Below are 8,348 nucleotides of genomic sequence, written 5' to 3'. Positions count from 1 at the left end.
TGACCTTTCTTTCGGCAAAATGGCAGAGCTAATTCGATCCAGTAATTCCTTGCCTTGAGACAGATCGTCGGTTCTGAGCTAAAGCAAGTGTTGCGGTTGTTTTAAGCCTCCAAAAAATTCTAAATTGTAAGGGTCCCTCCTACTTTTTTATCTCTTATTATAGTTCAACAAAAGAGGTCCTATTTTTAATTTTTCCTTTAAACCCTCGAAAAGTCAGGGTCGGCTCTGTCTCGAGACGGCTCTACATGTGTGTTCCATTCCATGGTTTTAACTAGGCTCGTGTTCGAAGGGATGAGAAATGAAAAGATATATAAATGGGCGGGCTTTTCATTTTAGCATTCAGTGACGAAGAAGAGAAATAAGGGAAAATGACGGTCCAGGACGTGTTTTGATAATTAATACCCTTCAAGGACATTTTCAGCATTAATAAATGTTTTCAGTATTTCCTTGACGGGTATTAATTATCAAAACACGTCATTGACCGTCATTTTCCCGATAAATAAACATGGATAGATAGGCCTTGCTTCTATTCAGCCCAACATGTTTAGGACAAGAAGCATATTTGTGCTGTGAGCAAATGTAACCCTGGTTTTTACTTTTTTGGGCTGGGAGATCGGCTGATCACAAGGCACGGTAGTAGGGGTGCTGTGTTCCTTCAATGGGTGCATTTAGTATAATTCCTTCTTTTTTTTACAACGATCAGGGGTGTTTAGGTCAGCTTACGCACACCTCAACTAATTCTCTCCCCGGTTTGGTGGCAGACAATTGTTCAGGCCAGCTTACGCACACCTCAACTAATTCTCTTTCCGGTCTGGTGACAAACAATTCACACTGGAACTAGGAAATTCTCGAGAAATTACTTTCTTGCAGTCTGACCTCAAAATTAAACCCTGATCAATTGTGTGTGAGCAACTCCGCCAATGCCATCCAACCGAACTTAACTCTTGGAGCTGCATTAGTATAATTATACGAGTAGCTGCATTAGTCTAATTATACGAGTAGTTCATTTAACAAATAACCTCTCCTCGCCATCCAACCGAACTTAACTCTTGGAGCTGCATTAGTATAATTATACGAGTAGTTCATTTAACAACACACACACAAACCCCCCCCCGAAATGAGTTTGTTATTCATGCCATAAATATAATTGTTCGGACATCGACACCCACAATAATATAACAAAACGTATTGTCTAGAAGTTTATTTTTAACATTATATATACTTATTAAACTTTTTCAGAGAAGAACGAGTTCTGTTCAGATATGTGCTGATCAGTTTCATTTTTGGCATGAACTCGACGATCTTACCAAAGTGAGCAATTTGAACACCCAAGATGGACCCCATAAAAAGAGCACAACACCGTTCCCGGGTTTTTATCTGTTGCACAAAACCCATTCCGGATCTAAAATTTTATCCCCTACTTTGCAGCATCTTTTAGAGTTTTAGTGGGTGTGACTCATTTATCGAAACAGCGCCGTTTTGGGAGTGCTACAACCCTGTGGTGACCTCCCTCGATCACCACAAGCTCCTGGAGTCCAAAAGTTCCATACTCAAGAATTTTTTTTGCCCTTTAATTTTATTTATGATCCTCGTACTTTCAAAGTAAAGTATGCATACATACAGCAGGTTCAACCAAACCTGGTCTAATTAACCATAAATAATCAATATTGAGATCATCTTGTTTTTGTTACTTGAGCTTCAGATTTTTTTATTTTTATTCATCCTGACAAAGGATTGAAAGAGTGGAAAAAAAAAAAATGTAAGTTGATTTAAATATCCACACAATTGATCAAAACTTTTTGATGCTTCACGACTCATATCGCCATTAATTCCTTCGGACCACTGCATAAGTATTCTTTCTATTGTCATTCTGCGCACCCGATCACTGAATAAGTTCTTGTTTTAGCCTTTAGGTGGTTTAATTAAATTCATACTCTGAAACTACTTTTCTTAACGACAAAACTTTTTACCGTAAAAGTCGAACTAATTAAACAAAATATGCAAAAACATCTTGAAACTTTAAAAATACTTAAAACAAGTAAATTTTGAAACAAAAGAAATAAAATCATTCTTCTTACAAGAAAAGAAAGAGACCAGCAAATATCCTAGGATACTTCAAAAAAATCTAGGCGATGGGGGTGCACATCATTGATTTTTCCTTTTTATCATGGGGTGCACATGCAATTATTATTTCATTCCTAGACGTGGGAGACTTGTATTCACGGGACAATGATGAATAAGCGAACAAATTGGATGCATGGCAGTTGGGACTTCATTTCTATGAACGCGACGGGCAACCATCACACGAAGTAGATTGAGTAGTGGGAATTGGAACCAACTTTTCTTTTTCTTTTTCTTTTTCTTTTTTTTGTCTTTGAGAAACGGGGAATTTTATTGCATGGCTGAAACTCTAGCTGAAAGATTATACGGAGTTCATGGGAGCCTTTCAGAGCAGGGAGGGATCGCAAAAAATCGAGAATAATACACGTAGTACTAAAGTGCGCGCGCTAATTCATAATCTTCTAGGATTTGAACTACATTGAACTAGAGTAATAAACCATAAGCAAAACAACCGGGCCTCGGGCTGGGAAAGCAACGACAACGTTTCTTCATGACGGAGCGGGAGAGCACTATCGTAGCTGAGTCAACAGAAGCCGCGCGAGTACGTACTAGAGGACTTTGCGAATTAAGCATTAATTACTATCCCCATCAAACGTGACTGACTGAATCAAACAACTAATAAATATAAAAAACGCACCCGGAGATCAAATCTCACCAACTTCATGACGCCCAATTTAGACCATTTATTAAGAAAATTTTTTTTTGATCGGCAACCATTCATCAAATTGCAAGGACTTTAACCAAACGTACAATACATGCATGACCCTTGGTTATTTCGCAATGGTTACATAGCGTTCTTTTAAAGTTCAACTCTTACGGATATGGAATTAGCCTTCGCAGTAATCTCACAGTGTTACGACGGCCAAAGAGTTTGGTACGAATACACTGGCATTTTTCCAGTCAATACTTTGCTTTCTTTATAGTCCTATTTTCTTGTCTTTTCACTTTTTATTTTTATTTTTTATTCCAAAGATCATCATCTTCGATAAGGAAAGATACTTACTACTTTGGAGTTTATTTTACAAGCTAGCTACCAACAGAAATATTCGGCACGCCAATAAACACATAGTTCGGCGTTTAACTTAAATCCAAACTGGACGTTGATAAACTGATCAAAATCACCACGCTAAATGATGAATTGTACCAAACAGAGCGATGCAACTTAGGGCGCCGTCAGGTGCGGAGGTTAAGCAAACCAGTGGGGCTTGGGCTCCCACTTCAATTTTTTTTTCTTCCTTAGGTCAGATGCTCACAGCCAAAACACAAAAAATTCCCTTTACCCTTGAACAAATTAAACAAAGCTTTTAAAGTCCTTTCATCGTTTTTGATGACTTACGAACTCGGCGATTCCTGCTGCTTTATTTTCAGGTTGTTCTACGATTGAAACGAAGCTTTACTTGGCGAGTCAGGAATGGCATCAGCCCAGACTCAAAGGAACCTCACGATGTCTTTCTAATTCAACTTAGAACAACCACTGCCGTCTCGTCTTCTGGCATTTTGTTTGTAACGAGGAAGATAGCTAAGATGCTATTTCTGTCTCAGTCACCTCACATCTTATTTTCCGAATCGCAAGAGCCAAAAGGTTTGGTGGTCACTTGCGATATTTCGAGAAGCTATCTTTCTCAAGTAGTAGCCGTCTTTTTATGGCCGGATGGAACTAGCCTCGCAGAGAACCGCCCGAAGGCGAACTTCCTTGAATTGAGTTCTTCGCCAGTGAAATTTCTCGATTGAATCGGCTTGAGGATTCGATTTTAGTAGACAGATAATTGCACTATGTATATTTCGAAAGGGAAATTGCGATGCAATTTAGTTTAGAATCAGTCAATTTTACATGATTTTCAAGATTTGAAAACACGTCGATTCTAGTTTAATAGAGTGCTAAACTACTTTTGTTCTATTTAATTTGATGGATAATCAATATTGAAAAATGTATTTTGGCTTATCCTTTGACTATGGGTTGGGGTCACCTTATTCTCACGTGTAAGTGTGCGAAACGGATGTGGAACAACCTGTAAGAATTAGTCTCAATTGTACAGCGGGCATGGGACACCTACACCACCAAAGAAAAAAGATCTCTCGGTTCAATTTATTTCCCCACCGCAATTTTAATTGGACCGTTTTAGTCTTTATTTCTAAAATCATAAATTAGTGTTATCCTTTCCATGATTTAATCTAACATTCCTACCCAACGAGAGTTGTTTCCACTAGCCGGGGGTCTAGTTCCATCCTGAAAGTGTGAATTTCATTTTTGGTAGTAGGCCAACCGCCGATCAGTTAGAAGGTGAAAGTCTATGTAGTTACTCTCATGAGCGCGTTCAGTGATTCCCCTCTAGCTACATGTCACTGATTGCTATGAGTATTGGTCCCTGCGGCCGTCACCAAATGGATTAGTGTCATCACGTTTGTACGTGGGATTACCTAAAAAAAAAACTGACATTCGTAAGCATAAGAATTACAGTACTTGATTCAATTTGCATTGGAGGGGCCCCACTTGTAAAGCCGGAGAAATTTTTCTGTGCCGAGCGGGTATATTTCACATTTTCACGTGGTATTCGCTTGGCACTTTCGAGTCGTTCGATGCATTTTTGAACGGATCGGATTGAAACTTTCTCTCTCCTCTCACCCCTCCTCTTTCTCTCTTTTTTTTCTCTATCCAAATCCGAGCCATCCAAATTGAAATGGATGATTCGGATGCACCGAAAGGATACTAAATGGTACCCACTCAGCACCGAAACATTTCTTATAAAGCCGACCCAATGTGCTGGAACCAAATAAGTAGGTAGCTCCTTTTTCTCCCCTTACGAACAAAAAGAGTCCATTTACATCATCGTCTGTCCTCGTCAGTCGTCCCTTTCACCCACCCACTTCCTAACGACCAGAAATAGTATACCCCGTTCCAAATTCTCTTATTAAAAAATAATACACCGTAAGTACTTATTCTCATTTTATGAGATCGGTCATTTTCTTATACTATATCATATTTAATTTAAAAAATAAAAATTTATTCCCAAATAAATACGTATTTTGAGAATCCGAAACGGATACAACTGCTGGGCGGGGCAAAGAGTCAAGCACCAATCCTGGTATTGGTCCTGCCCCGCAACCGCCATCAAGCAATGGTACAAGTCTTAGGCTGCGTTCTTGTAAATTTATAAGTCTGGAACTTATTTCGGTATTTTTTATTTTTCGTAACTCTCTGTTTAGCTTTTCGACGTAATTTTTGAGATTAATCGCTCGTCTCGTTAAGATGAATCAAAAAAATATAAATTTTTTTACCAATGTTAAAAAAATTTTAAATAAAATGTCATTTTAGACAAATAAAATAGCTATTTGATATTTTTTTTTGTCTTTAGGGAATCAAATTTTTTTTTTTTTGCTTTTAGTCATAATTATGTACCTTTTAGACTCCTCTCGTTGAGATGAATGATTAATCCAAACAAAAAACATGCAAATCTAACAAAAATTCAAAAAACAAATACCCACATTATGGTTGGACACAAATAATTGGAATAGTTTAATTTGTTTAAACATGTTTGTAATAGTCCATGTAAAAAATTAACTAATTTGGATATCAGTAGGACTTGATCGATGTTCGTCTTTGAATTTGAAGGGACAAAAATTGAATGAATTGATCTAGCCCTTATTAGGATGCGAATAAGCTGATTTTAATAAGGACCCTAAAAATAATATTTTAAACAAATTAATTAAGCGATTCTAATCGTTATATAGTGTAGAACCCTGAAATGGGTCCCACGCAATCTAATGTACATTTTTATACACCAAATGGTGTACCCGTAGTTGGACTCGGATCGGATAGGTTCTGACCAGCTGCACGGTTCACCGAATTGTTTGAGCCCTAGGCACTAATGTGTGGAGTTCAACACAAATTAATATGTAATGAAGAGGATCCCTAAAATGTTCCGAGAAATAATTTAATTTGTCAAGAAAAATCTCTCTTTTTGGATGGTCAAAGGTGCATGTGATGAAGTGGCAAGTGAACTTTGTCTCCCCACATGCAATTACAAAGACCAATGACTCTCTGGAATCATACACATTTACGCACATTTAATAAATCTCCTAACTAACCGAGTCAATGATTCACACTTGTGAATGAATAACGAAAATTATCCATTCAAGAATCAAAGAACTTGTTGCCCAAGAAACGTCCGTATCCGCACATATCCATGTATGTTAAAAAATGGTTGGTATAAAACATTGGATAAGAGCTACCTTAGAGAGAGGAAGCAATTACTGATACCAAATACTATATACAATTGACTAGTGTCACAAGTTGAAGAGTAGTTAATTTGGAGCAATAGTACTATTAAACGGATTCTTTAAAATTTTGAATTTTTATTCTATGACCTCCGAGGGCCCTATTTTTTTGTTAAAACATATTATATTTCTGACAAATCTCTGCGATAATATTTATTGCTGGTTGTTTAGAGAGTTTGGGATTCGCGGTTAGGATTTAGACCTAAACTCGTCTCTTGAACTAACAATCACAATTAATATGAAACCTCGTCGAATGCAATTGTAGTAGCTTGTGTAGGTTGTGTGTGTGTGTGGAGAAAATTAGCGCATCCACAGTGGAATAATAAAAAATGGATAGTCAAAAGTTGTCAAATCATCTTTTGGTGATCTATTTAAAAGGTTGCTAAAGTTAATAATGTAGATGTCCATACTGGCATAATCAATATTGAATAATTAAAACTTGCCACATCACATTTTTTACCTATAAAAATCTAAAAATTATCACAATATAAAATAATTCTTTTAAAAATAATTTCTAAACTAATAAAAACATGTTATTAGAAATAGAAAATAATTTTTTGAAAACTTTTATTTTGAAAAAAACACTTTTCGGAAAATGTTTTCAAAAAACAGTTTTTGAAAAGAAGACATTTTTTTTAGAATAACAGTTTTCGAAAAAAAAGACTGTTTGAGAAAAACAGTTTTGAAAAAGAGTTTTACTCGTTTCTGCAAAAAACAAAAACAAATCTTCATTTAAAAGTACGAGAGAGATAAGGTTTTTGTGTAATGATGAGTGTACTTAATTGATAAAATATGGGAACCACTAAATTTGATTATTAGTAAAACGTTGTTAGTTTTGATTATCTAATGACCAAAATTTGATGAGTTGCTAAAATGTTTAATTTTGGTTATGCCACTGTGTACACTTTTCTGAAAAAAAAAATTGTTAACTTTAGCAATCTTACGAAAGTATGAATGACCTCGTGGCTGATGAAGTCTCTTTCCCCTTTGTTTTGTTTGGAATCTGTTTACATCATATTTCACCGCCTATCGATGATCGACCGAAAGGTGGCAATTATGAGAATGCTTCTTATTTTATTATTTTGTATTAATCAAAAAAGAAGAAGAAGGATAATCATAGTAAGAACAGGGCACTAGAATGCAAAATCTTTTTAGAAAAGGCCGCACGGAACACTTCTACACCACGCGGTGTAATAAAACTTATTACGCCGCACACAAAAATGAGGAACCGCATACAATTTGGCTGCATATCTTGCGAATTGATTCTACTTGACTTGTTACCATCAGTTTTGCAGCCTGAGAGACAAGACATTGTTGCAATGTTTTTTGGGGTTTTCTTTGCAGGAAAGTTCTCAAAGAACGTTGAATGCATTTGTATTTGATTGAATTTGTGTCCGAGAACATCGCTGTCTCATTTTCTTTCCAACCAAGTATGTGTGCAACGGTGCTAGTGGTTGACCCTGGAAGCTGAAAAATCAGAGGCACGTTCCGTGCGTCTGCTAGTGTGAATCTGTGATCTTTGAAATTGAATAATATAAAGAGTCAGCCCATGATGATGCAACCTCAGGAGGAAGTTGCCCGTTGTGTACGTGGGCAAGGGGATAACATCACGGATTCAACCAGCCATCAAAGAAGCTTCCGGATTGCTTAGCCTGGTGTACAATGTACACAATCCTTGCCAAGGGAATCAGCAGAGCATAATAATATTGGGGAACAGGAGGAATATGAAAAAGTGTGTGTGTTTAATTAATCTTTTAGACTTTTTTTAGAGAGATAATGATAGTGCCGGTAGGGTAGCCAGAAAGAATAGTCTCTCTCCTAAAATGTAGTAGGTTGGAAATTTGGACTTGATCGGACAATGCTTAGGTTCACGTCTTCATAATTCTTTTATTGGAGGCTAAACGTACTCCTAACAACACCCGTATTTGCACGTGGTAGAATTTTAGCTTCGG

This window comes from Rhododendron vialii, chromosome 4a, assembly GCF_030253575.1.
Source record: "Rhododendron vialii isolate Sample 1 chromosome 4a, ASM3025357v1".
Lineage (NCBI taxonomy): Eukaryota > Viridiplantae > Streptophyta > Magnoliopsida > Ericales > Ericaceae > Rhododendron > Rhododendron vialii.
This window is presented reverse-complemented; position numbering follows the sequence as displayed.